Here is a 13,719-nt window from a genome sequence, read left to right as displayed (position 1 = left end):
TCCATAACTCTTCGGGTGTCGTGTAGGATTCTGTGCATTTTGAATAAAAGTATCTTTATGTCGACGCTGCTTGGCGAGCAGCGGCGAGAATCCAAAACAGTTTCGAATTCTCGGACAAATTTCGAAGACATATTGAACTGATATCGTCCAGTCTTGTATGCATATCGGCGATCTTTCGTATTACTAGTATATGTCGGCGCTTCTCGCGGTTTGAAAAAGTAGAGTTTGACATTTTAAGAGTAGCTTAGCCAGTTCTTGCCCCGCCGTCACCAACTTTCCTTAAGTTTTGAAGTCTCGGACAAATTTCGAAGACATATTGAAATGATATCGTCCAGTCTTGTATGCATATCGGCGATCTTTCGTATTACTAGTATATGTCGGCGCTTCTCTCCGTTTGAAAAAGTAGAGTTTGATATTTTAAGAGTAGCTTAGCCAGTTCTTGCCCCGCCGTCACCAACTTTCCTTAAGTTTTACTTCAAGTTTATGCACTTTTCTTTTACGGATTTGAGTTGAGGATTGATTTGAGTGATTTGAAAATGTTTGTGGTGGTGGAGCCTGGGAGGGGGGGGGGGGCATATATACGATCTCTGCTCAATATGCATTCGAAATTCATCGAGTTTCATATATAGACTCCTGTACAACATTTTTACATGTCCTGTTCGACAGTGCCATTGCGATTAAGCTGTTCTATTTATTTTATTTGTTCTGTACTTCATTATATGGATGCTGCATCTACCTCTTTTGAATAGGTTTCTGAACCTTTAGTTTAGTTGAAACAATATTTTTTTTAGTAAATTTCATCATACATATTCTAATGACGATACATAGAAGATTGAAAAACAAGCCAAAAGGCTTATGTTAATCTCGCTCTGAACCTTTGACCGACCATAAAGATAAGTATCTATGACAATCAACAAACGAATGAATAGTCAAGTCGTAATAGGTCGACGTCGTCTTCGTTCGTACAGTTCTCGTCGAACAATCGCCATACATGTAGCTCGTCAAGAACTCGTGTCGACTACACTCACCTAAATTTGTACAATATATATCGAAGGAAATTTTTAATTTTGGGGAAAGTGTTGTACATTTATGTATACACCGTACAGGTATGTTGAAATTAGAGACAGAGTTCTACTTGGCGATTGGCCGCGCTCTCGCCGAGTATCCACCAAAGGCACTACGCTAACGGAGTGCAAAGAGTTTTTACCTCGAGTACACGGCCTGTTTAGAGCTTTGACTGCGTGCACAACTTTACTTATAAGGTTATTTAAAATATGTAAAATTTTAATAAGTACAATTGCACGCAAAACAAACATAAATTTTATAAATATAATATGAAAAAAAGATTGTTTTTGTGGGGTTTTTTTTTATTATGAAATAAGATGATTGAAATATAACGTTCGGGGAAATTTTTAACATGAAAAAAATCTTAGTAGACGGGTCTGCAAAAATAACCGTTATTAGCTGTTAGAAAACATAACGAACTAGTAACATCAGTTAATGGCATGAATTTTATGTACGTCCTTGAGTAGTTGAAGGTCGTGAAATCATCAAAAATGCTACTTTATACATGTATCAACATCATGTTTGAGAATATCATAACGCTTACTGTAAAACAGTTCAAGTTTTTGTGGTATGATTGACGCAAAAAAAAAAAAAAAATATTGGAGGCGCGTCATATATACGCTAAAACCCCTGTCACACCGGAGCTGCGTCCTCACGGCGATCCCGCTGCGTCCTTAAATAATGTAAAACGCCAAGGTAAACGCAGTAGAGTCTCTTAGAGCGCCGTAAGAACGCAACGGCATCTTCATCCATCGCGGTGGGATCGCCTTGAACATTGAAGAACGCCATGCGACGGCGCGCACTTTGAACATGCACAAAGTACGCGCCGTGGCTCGGCGTTCTGATTAACACGCCGTAGAAGCGTAGTGAGGTCGCTGTGACAGCGCCGTAAGATCTCCAACAGCGCCACGAGAGCTCCGTCGGCGCGCTCAAGGAACGCAGCTAATCGCAGTGTAGACGCAGTGATAAGTTAATTGCGCTTGCACGGAGACCTCACGGAGTCCTTTGGGATCTCACTGCGTCTCTATCGCGCTCTCACTGCGCTCTAACTGCGCATCCACAACGTTTAAACAAGTTGCTTTCCATTTGGCTGCGTTCACACAGCGACCCCAAGGAGCTGTTGCTGCGTTCATCGCGCTCTCGTGACGTTTCTTCTGCGTTTATACCGCGCTCCCACGGCGTTTCTACTGCGTTGTCATCAAGACCACGAAAACTCGAATAATGGCTGTTGTACAATAGCAAGCGATGTAATAATTATCAAACTGGATGTAGATGACTATGTAAAAAGTAGAATTTGCTAATATTCCAAGACCTATCAATGGACGTCGATGGAATTCATGCCATTTGGTTCTGATGTTTTCAAATCTTTTCTATGTTTTCTAACAACTAATATCGGATTTTTTTTGTAGACCTGACTACTAAAAGTTTTATCCTAGTCCTTCACAAATTGTTAAGAAGTAACTATGTTTCAATATTACAATGTACCTTTTCATAAAATCAAAACAATTTTTTAATCATTTGTTTACTAGTTGTAAATTCTTGTTTTTTTCCCATACAATTGTACAAATTAATATTAGCCTACCAAGAAGTAGAGAACGTCTTGTGCACGCAGTCAGCGCGCAGAGCACGCCGTGGACGCGCGGTAAAATCTCCTAGCACGCCATGAGAGCGCGGCGGAGACTCGGCGAGAGCGCAGTTAATCGCCAAGTAGAACTCCGTGGAAACGCAGTTACACGCCGTGGAAGCTCCGTAAGAACGCCTCGGTCGCCGTGACGACTCCACTTGTAAAATTTTCAAATAAAACGGTACATTTTTTCTGAATTTTCCTTGCGATCCTACGGCGATTCCATGAATTTTTCAAACGCCGTGAACACGCCGTGGGGACGCAGCTTGGTGTGACAGGGCCTTAATGAACACAGAAGAAATGCCAAACGTGCGCTATAATCACAGCAACAGCTTTGTGGGGTCGAAGTGTGAACACGTTCAAACGCCGTGAATACACAAAGAGAGTGCGTAGAAACGCATTGGCATCACAAAGGACCCCGAAAGGTCTCTGTGCTAGCCCAATCGACTTAGCACTGCGTCAATACTGCGATTATTTGCGTTCCTTGAGCGCGGGGTCAACGATGTTCTAGTGGCGCTGGTGCTGTCACGGCGATCCCACTTTGTTTCTACTGTGTGTTTGTCAGATGAAGTCAAATGAAGATGCCGACGCGTTGTTGTTATTATTTCTCTTAATTCATATTTTTAACAACACTTATATTTTTTTAATAATGCGTTTCTATAGCACCAACTTAAAAGAAACAGATAAATTAACGAAAACGAGGTTTCAGTTAAAACTTATAATATGGGGGCATATAGAATAGATGGTGTTTTATACATTTTTTCCTAATTACAAGTACAATACTCTTGAAAAAAAAAGTCTTGTAATTACAATCATGATTACTTTTTGATTATCATGAGCACGATAACGATTACATGATTATAAATAAATGTTACGATTACAATGGTGAGACTTAAATGCTTGGAATCAAGTCCATTATTGATATATGATGCATTAGGTTTATTCTTCAAATTGGCATGCATCAACATGGTGTTCCACTGGGGCAACTGGAAGCATTGCGCTTAAAATTCCGTGAAAGAGCGAAAAATGCAACGGTGAAATACAACAATTAATTTCATTAGGATTTCTTAAGCTACATGTACACTACATACATATACATGCATCTATAGCAAAAAATAAAAAAGAAAATGAAAATCAGCCTATTTTCGAGAAAATATGATAAAGCGGTACAGTACTAGTATAGACATTCAACCTGAAAAACATAGATCTATTCTGAAAAGAAAAAAACACACATATAAAAAGATATGTTTTCTTCAATCCATAACAAAATAACTTAAAATCTATCATTATGTCAGATATTGAATGCTCTGAAGTTACCAAAGATAATTAAAATTGTATAATTTTTTACACCATGGTCAGTTTTGATGTGAATGATTTTAATCTTAATGAGTGAAATTGGGAAAGTTCTGTGATAAAATGTATATTAGCGAAATATGCTGCAGACCAGGGGTGTATTCAATTAGTTGGATGAAGAGCCACCAGAGAAATCCTAATTTGCTCGTTTGCAGTTCGGAGATCTCCAGTAGATCTCTATTATTTACTTTTAAAATAGCATGTTGACGCTGGGGATATCTTGGACCAGTTCGGGAGGTAGGAAACAAATACACTCCATATAAATAGAAAAGAAGGATTTAGATGTAAGATGTCTTTATTGTCCTATCAAGAAAGGAAGTTTTATCCACGTTTTGTCTGAGAAAGCAAGCATATAAGTTAAAATTCCACTAATAATTATATGGAAACAGAAGTCACAGTCACTAATTTATAGCATAATGGTGATCAATTTTATCAGCACTTACTTTTTTCTATCCTGATTATAAGGGTTTTTTTATTGAGATTTTCCTGTATATTAAAACCACATTGATAAATTTTGTTGATAAATTTGCAACTGCATTTTTAAGTCTATATTACTCAGGTGAGTGATAGGTCCTACATACCTTTCTGTATCAAGAAGTATGACACCACCACTCCCTTAAAATTGATAACCTAGTTGGCTACCATCTACCATCTTTGATGGGGACAAATGTATCATATCTAATTATAACAATATATGATATTGCCAGTTCAAATTTTGATATATAAGTGCAATACATGAACATAACCATTGGTTGCATGCAGAACAAAATACAATCCTTATATGATAGGTAAAATAACTTTTGAAATGCACATGTGGTTGCTGTTGTAATGAGTAAAAGGTGAAGACAATCATAGCCCTTTTCTTGTATGTAAATGTATAGGGATAACATCATTGGAAATGGTGAGGATCAAAAGAGATTAGGTTTTAATACACTTTTTATCTAAATTTTAATGACCTTCTCACAGTACACAGAACATTATTGAAACTCTGTATTTACATATACATTGTGTATATTCATGTTATCTGATTTTTTTGGATTTTCAATCTCATCAATTAAAGATTACAGTAGAATGAAACAGACATGCACAATCACTTCATGATATAGTCAATGGAATCCAAGGCTGTGACAAAGCTTGTAATTCCCTATTGGTGCCCCTATATTAGCCTTTTGGGATAAAGTGCATGTATAATCTTTTAATGTATTCTCACTGTGAGAGAGAGAGAGAGAGAGAGAGAGAGAGAGAGAGAGAGATCAGACTCAGATTCAAATGAAAACAGTTTTCTTTCAATTACCAGCATATGCATTTGTATGATAAGTGGAATCCTGAAGCTTCTTAATTACCCAATTGAAGTTTCCCGATTTAATTAAACAGCTTTGAATAATTTTCATGTTCATTAGATCTAATTTGATTTCTCTTGGTAAAGACAATATTAAAGGTTAAATTTTGTGAAGTCACTGACATGAAAGTGATTTAGAGAAATGAAATATTTAATGCACAATTAGATGTTTTTTTATATTGATCCACACGAAGACTTATGACATTAATTCAAATTCCATTAAGTTAGAGAAATTCATTTATTATCCAAGTCCAATCAAAAGTGAAGTGGGATTAATGTAGTGTTCAAGATCTATCCCAGAATCAATTCTAAATTACACTCTTCATTTTAGAATCTGGGGTACATCCCATACAAATTTGATAGGACATATTATAAGTAAAAGTTGGATGTATTAGCACCTAATGTATGTGCTAAAACATGTATTATTTAAGAGACACACAGCCATATCAATGGAATTAGATATAAAGATGGATATATGTGAATTTGGGTTGGTTAAAGGCTGGTTTTCACAAATATATACATGTAGCTGAACAGACAGAAACTAGTTGTGTATCACATATTAAAGTAACACGGGAACTGACAGGTGACCTGAGTAAAACATGATGTTGATTTTCTTGGATGTGATTTTTAACTTTGGCACGTGTATGTATATCCACACACTCTTTTGTTAGAGTATCATACCCACTGTTATTATACTACAATAAAATTAGTTCAAAATGGTTACCATACAAGATTTAATTGTTAGTTCATGTACTAATGGATAAAAAGAGATGACTCTGAAGTGTATACCATTTGTGATACAGTCCAATAATGAAAAATGGTACTTTGTATATAATATAATATATAGTTTTAAAAAATTGAAAAGGAACACATGTACATATTCTGTTCATGATATAAAGTCTATTTACATCTGTTTCATGCCTAGCAGCATTATGAATTGTGAACAGGTTTACATTATGTTTAAATAATTCCTTGTATGACTAAAACAATGACCAACAAAACTGTCATGGCAAAGACATTTTATATAATTACACGGTGACAGAACAAAATCTGAAAAAGGCGGTATTAAATGACAACGATTAAGTATTATCAAACTTCATAACAGAAAAATTAGCATCATAATGGGACCATGGTATGATGCATATATATTAATTTGTTAAACATGAACAATGAATTCTTTACGAGCTTGTTGGAATTGTTGAACTCATCATAAAGTGGTTGCGTAACCTGTTTGTCTTAGACTCACCCAGGTTAAATTAAGTGATGCTTATTATTGAATATAAATGTAATGACTGTCTAGTGGATGATAAGTACAATGCATATATATATATATATATTATTTTTTTAAGATCAAAATATGAGGATAAGGCAGAACTATAGTATCATTAACAGTCAATTTAACCATGCATGCTGGCACATGCACTTCATAATTGTACCAGATTTAAACATAATGTAAGCTATTTTTATGTCAGCTAGGTCATATTAAAAGATGCACATGCATACTGCCCATTTTTGCATCAGATAATTGTATCTACTAGCTATAAGGAATGTTCTTGCTGCTTCAATTTAAGTTCAGTAAAAACTTCTACATTTTTCTCTGTAATACTTGTGAATTTGTTTTCCACATGTCAGCAGTGTCAACTTCTCAGAGAGAGAGAGAGAGAGAGAGAGAGAGATTTATGTTCAGAAATGATTAAAAAGTTCACCAAAATATGAAATTGGCTGGTACATGATCAAATCTTTTGATAAACCTTCACAGGATTTGATCACTTGACCAACCAAGTTCATGTTCATATCTAATGAACTTCTTAAATTGCAGCTTATTTCTTAAATAAATGTGCACAAACAGAGAGAGAGAGAGAGAGAGAGAGAGAGAGAGAGAGAGAGAGAGAGAGAGCATCCATACATTGTAACATAGACTAAAGAGAATTAAATTAAAAAGATGTGGAGAACAACAGTTTCACTGATGATTAATGTGTATATTTTGACCCCTTTATTTTTCCATGTAAATATAAACTAATGTTTCATCAGCTATGCATGTTGCTTGTTCTAGGTGAATTATGAGTTAATTAATTAATATCTCTAAAACCTAAATTGCTAATTCAGTTTGAATTGTATAATTTTGGATTCCACAGTACATTAAGAAAATATTTTGATTTGATTACTTAGCCTTAGAACTGATATCTCTGGGTTAAGTTTTTAATGTATGAAAAATAAACTGTACTGATTTTGTAAACTTTAAAGCAGTTACATGTATGATTAAATGCTTTATGGTAATTCTAAATTTTATATTTTTTTTTCAAAATATATAAATTAACAAAATTAACTTAACAAATAGTACATTTGAATGATTTAAGTCCTAAATGATTTCCTTCCCCATCTTTTATATCATACATTCAGTGAGATCAATGAACATTTTCTTTGAACTTGCATTCTATTGTCATGGAATTTGTGGGGTTTTTTTCATGGGAAGGGGGGGGATAGCAGAAACTCACTTCTTTGTGTCGAGTGAAACCAGCCTAGTTCATGAATTTAATCACTTTGGAATGTTGTGCAAAAACCCAGTCAGATTAGAAATATGATACTCTGCTGAAACACACATGTGGCAATTATCGAGCCAGGGACAGAGAAAAAGTGAAGAATGGGGGCCCAAGAGAGGATGATGTAAATTTGAAATAAGACACATGAAATAAAAGAAAATATATAGATAAAATCTGAAACAGAAAGAGATTGCTTGTGTATAATGACCAAGACAGTGGAATGATGAGAACAACTATTAATGTTGCTAGTGATAGTTTTAAATTAAAATTTATTTTAGATAATAACTATATTCAATTATATTCCTGTAATTTATTTTAGTTTGATTAAATTATAATCAGCTGTACGTTTTTTATGATCTTTGATCATCTTACATAATGTATGAATTAACATTAATTATTGTAGTTGCATAAATATAACTTATATATAACCTGCCTAGCTGATATTTGTGCATGCTAATTAAGCTGTATTATAAATAAAAGGCCATCTGGAAATATATAATAAGAAATAAAAGATTGTCCAATTCAGTACCATATACTATTCATATTCATAACTTCATTTATTTAAAGTAAACATATCAGAGAAAGAAACGGATTAAATATCATATCAGACAGATAAAATTGTTTAGAGACTGATGAGCTTTTCATACATACACAGCCATCAGAGAGAGAGAGAGAGGGGGAGAGAGAGAGAGAGAGAGAGAGAGAGAGAGAGAGAGATGTTCAGAAATGATTAAAAAGTTCACCAAATATTAATTTGGCTGGTACATGATCAAATCTTTTAAAAAGCCCTTCTTCTGGGCTTCACAAGATTTGATCACTTGACCAACCAAGTTCATTTCTAATGAACTTTTTGAATTGCAGCTTATTTCTTAAATAAATATGCACATACAGAGAGAGAGAGAGAGAGAGAGAGAGAGAGAGACAGACAGACAGACAGGACAGAAAGAGATGGTCAAACAAAGACAGACAGACAGATGGAAAGACAGAGATACACAGAGATAGCTATACAGAGTGACAGATATACAGAGATACAGAGACAGCAAAAGAGAGGGAGACAGACAGGCATATGGACAAAAAGACAGGCAGGGAGAAAGGGAGAGAGTGAGATAAAGACAGGTAGATATAGAGGTATATAGAGATAAACATGCAGAGAGAGAGACAGACAGAAATAGACAGACAGCTAGATGGATGCACAGGGGCAGACAAGGAATGGGAAATACATATTATAGATCAATAGGCTGGATAAATAACGAGAAATGTTTAGTGAAAACGTACAGCACAGAGAGAGAGAGAGAGAGAGAGAGAGAGAGAGAGAGAGAGAGAGAGAGAGAGAGAGAGAAAACAGACAGCCACACAGACAGACAGACAAAGAGTCAGATGCACAGAGGGTAGAAGATAGAAGATATATTTTGATTGGATAGTACTTTTAAAAATATTATAGGGAGATATTCTTATGTACGGATTTATAGTTAATATCTGCATAAAGGGTAGGTCAATAGCTGCAAGAAATGTTTAGTGAAAAAACGTACAACAGAGAGAGAGAGAGAGAGAGAGAGAGAGAGAGAGAGAGAGAGTTTGACAGACAGACAGACAGACAATCAGATGGAGAGGCAGACAGACAGAGATAGATAGACAGAGACAGAGACACTGTGAAAGACACATGCAGAGAGACAGATAAAGAGAGAGAGAGAGGGAGAAACACACAGACATGTACTAGGAAGTTTATACATGTAAGTAGAGATATTTAGACTTAAACATGAACATACAGAGAGAGAGAGAGAGAGAGAGAGAGAGAGAGAGAGAGAGAGAGAGAGAGAGCAAAACAAGAGAAGCAAGTAGAAGATGTGCAGAGACAGAGACAGAAAAAAGTAGAAAAAAGGATGGATAGAAAGAGAAAAAATAAACAGAAATACATTGATGTGATCAAGAGGGTGGTCGTGGGGAGGGGGGGGGGTCTGTTATTATTATGGAAAAATATTTTTTTAAGTAACCGAAAATATGCCTTGGACCTCAACCCTGGCAAATTCAAATATCTCTCGAACCACCCAACCCAAAACACGCTGAAAATGTCTAAACCACACAATCACGATAAATGATATACCAGTAAGTAGACAAGAAATAGGAGCGAGTAAGAAAGAGAATATATGTATTTCAATTTATCATAAGAAATATTTTTCAACAATTTACATGTATCTAACTTTGTATGACGTAAGGAGTAAAGCTATTCAATTATAAATTCGTACATTGTAATTATTATTCAATCATTTTAATCGGTGAAATAGGTGTTTTAGTCATTTTTTAATAGGAAATATAGAGCGCAACTTTGATCAAGCAAAGTCCTTCAATCCGTTATATAGCCTTGGCCAGATCATTGAAGAAAATATTTTGTTTGTTCAAGCATGACATTAATAGTGTCTGAAAAAAGCTTCCTTTATATAGGCTGTTTTAGTAAAAAAAAAAACCAAAAAACAAAAAGAACAACAAACCCAAACAAACACACACTCAGTAAAGAATAATGTTGATTTTAGGGGTCAATTTAGATTTTTTTTGGCAAAAAAAAAGAAAAGAAAAAGAAATAGAAAAGATCCACCGTACAGTCATGATTAGTATGTATATTGCATAAGTATCTATTCTTGATCTATAATTTCCGAAAAACACCACCAGTAAATATGAAATATAACGTTACGTTAATACAGGCACTTGACGTTTTGAATACAGTAAATTGAAAGGTAGCTACGCCACTGATTATATTGTACACACGTGTTTTTTCGTGAAGAGAAAAGTTTTTTATAAAACGGAACGCAGGAGCCTGCGGTTAATTACACAGAATGAGAGTCTGCAAAAGGATGCAGACTGAGAGAGAGAGAGAGAGAGAGAGAGAGAGAGAGAGAGAGAGAGAGAGAGAGAGAGAGAGAGAGAGAGAGAGAGAGAGAGAGAGAGAATGTCACTTCTCAACTACATATATTTAGAATTACTTTTTATAATGTTTGGTCAAATGAGCACTACATAATACACTGATAGTGAAAACGACTGGAATAATGACCGGGATAATTAGATCGGGCTCGTAATGGAAAATAAAATTTCGGAACTTTTTGAAAAACCGTCGGTTTCCGAAGGTACATGGCGGGAGGCTGAACATACAGTCATCACTTCGACAAACAGATCTAAGCTGAGCCGTGAAGGTAATAAGTATTTCCTATGTTTATACTGATACTGTGCAAAAGTATTATTTAATTTGGTTATGTTTGATGGAAAAGTCGACCGAATTTTGCGCATTTAAGTTGATTCTGGGCCTAACGTGCTATATGACGTCACAGGTACACATGCTGTCGCTGGCTCGCTCATTAGTGATAAAAAACTGTAATACAAGCTTCACAAAATATTTTGTGATTTTTGGGTGCAAGATGCGGTAGGGATGTATGGCAATGCTGATTTGTTATGATTATAGGTTGAATACATATATATAATTATATATCGCATAGCCCCCTAACTCCGTCACTACCCTAACTCCGTCACTTTCGGGAAACTCCTCGCCGTTTGAAATCAAGTGCCATTATGACGTCATTTTTTACATGTCAAAAATCTTTAATCAGATGTCAACAATTTGCAACGGTTTAATTTAAGAATGTGTCAAAAAATAACAGAGTTAAACCTTGTTCATTTTATGCACCATTAATTGTGTGAAATCAGCTAAAACTTTTTCACGGGTGCACTAAAATATCGATATTTCTGACATGCGGGCCCATTCGATCATTTACGGTGGTCAGCCATTTTTAGAGAGGTCAAGATGAAACATTTCACATGTAATACATTTTTGATTAAGGTAATTAATACATTTTTTTTCAGTCTGCAATAGCCTTCATGCACTACTCTTGATGATAACGTCAAATCGCTCATGCCGATACTTTTGCCTTATACAGGGTATAGATATATCCGGTATTTCGCTATTTAGAATATGCTTCATTTCTAAAAATGTAATAAATAAATAATATAATAAGTAATATATTAATTAATGATATAAAATATTTGAAATATGTAAGGACATAAATCAAACGGCATCTATACATTCTGAAAAGGCCATTGTGATTGGTGTTACATGGACCTATTTTTTATTCTGGCGATCATTTCATTTCGATGAAATTAAATACAATTTAAATTGTATGCACCATTTTTACTTATTATAACTTGGCCTAGATACAAATGGAGTTTTAACTAAATTGTTAATCTGTCTTCATTCCCTGCCATATCATAGAGCATGTGGGTGACGGAGTTAGGTTCATAAGATAAAATAAGCACGCGTGATGAACGTCGTATTCAGAGGGCTTATTTGAATAAAAATAAAATATTTTTGTTAATAATTTTATAAATTATATTGTTTCAGATTATATTTAGTGATTGCAAATGATAAAAAGCACAACAAATAATTTACAGAGAAACGCGGGAGGTTTTCTGCTTATGGTGACGGAGTTTGGGTACTCGGGGATATATATTGTACACAAACAAAACCATGATAATAATTTGAGAGTTTTGTGTTACTACGCAAGCAAAGAAGTTTCAAGACAGGGTCTACGAATACGGTCAGAATGAACAGCTTGTATTGCCAAGATACCTATATTAGGCCAAAATTTTTTTTATTCCTGTTTCCTGTCGCCCGACCGACCCTATCTTTTACCCCCCGACCCTAAAAGTTTTTTTTAGTGATAATGGTGGTGATCGGTAACTTCGCCAGAGTTTCCTCAGAAAGAGAAGTGAAGATGACCAAGTCTTCTGAGTACATAATCGTGTAAATTAAACTCACTGGCGAAAGAATGGTACAAAATTAATTTACAGACATTTTTACTGCATAAATATACCTTGTGGTGAATAACTTGCGACTATCTTACCTTCAGGGGTTATAAATACGGGTGATGCAACAACATACTGTATATTGGAAATTACAAAAACAGTGTTTATTACTTTAAATCCTGATATTACAGTTAGTCAATAACCTGTTATTTTTTTTCATTGCAATATTTGTAAGTTTTACCTTGAAGAAGGGCTGATAAGAATTCTTGTATTTTTGAGTTGTGATGTTATTGACATGATTTTTCACAACAACAAATGAAGCACCGATCAAGAGTAGTCTTACTAAGTTTTTTTTAGTTCCAATAATTGGTTGTGGCTAGCCTTTGGAATCCATTCTTATATGTCGTTAAATGTCGAGACCATATTTAATGCACCAATCGTAATCACTGTAATCTGTAAAGTCTAAAAAGTGTGTGTAATACCTAACTTTTTTCAGCCAAAATTTAATTAAAATTGGGAAGTGCGGGACGAACAACAGTTTTCAGAGCGAGTAACAAAATGTCTTGAATGCTGCAGGACATGACTGCCGAAAATGTGTGTTATGCGAGTTTTATGAGTGTACAATGTACACTCAACATAAAAAATACCTTATTGTTAATGTAATTTCCATGTTTTGGAATATATATGAAACAGGTCCTGAAAAGTAAAGTCTCAACCGGGACTCGAACCCAGGGCCTCTGGTGTACCATGCCAGCGCTCTAACCACTGAACTATTGAGACCCTAGCCAATATATTGACTGACAGTTACACACCTATTAACCTGGTGACATACTCCCCGTGTTGGTAGAAATTCGTCCTTGAATTTATGAATAGAATTCTACGAGTTAAGGAAATGTTTTAGGGAGTGACCGTGGGATTTGTATGTTGGGCGCCAAATGTAACAGGTGGTGAAAAGTCAGGTCTCAACCGGAACTCGAACCCAGGGCCTCTGGCGTACCGTACCAGCCCTCTAA

General features: G+C 35.2%; 1 protein-coding gene and 1 non-coding gene across 4 annotated transcripts in view; both read right to left on the bottom strand.

Annotated features, from left to right (window-relative positions):
- Positions 1-13,719, bottom strand: part of LOC105325654 (neural cell adhesion molecule 1) — a 262,905-nt gene that overhangs the window by 89,902 nt on the left and 159,284 nt on the right. The window lies entirely within an intron of this gene.
- Positions 13,414-13,486, bottom strand: Trnat-ggu (transfer RNA threonine (anticodon GGU)). The gene has a single exon. It is a non-coding gene; the product is annotated as a tRNA-Thr (tRNA).

This window comes from Magallana gigas, chromosome 2 (assembly GCF_963853765.1).
Source record: "Magallana gigas chromosome 2, xbMagGiga1.1, whole genome shotgun sequence".
NCBI lineage: Eukaryota > Metazoa > Mollusca > Bivalvia > Ostreida > Ostreidae > Magallana > Magallana gigas.
This window is presented reverse-complemented; position numbering and strand designations above follow the sequence as displayed.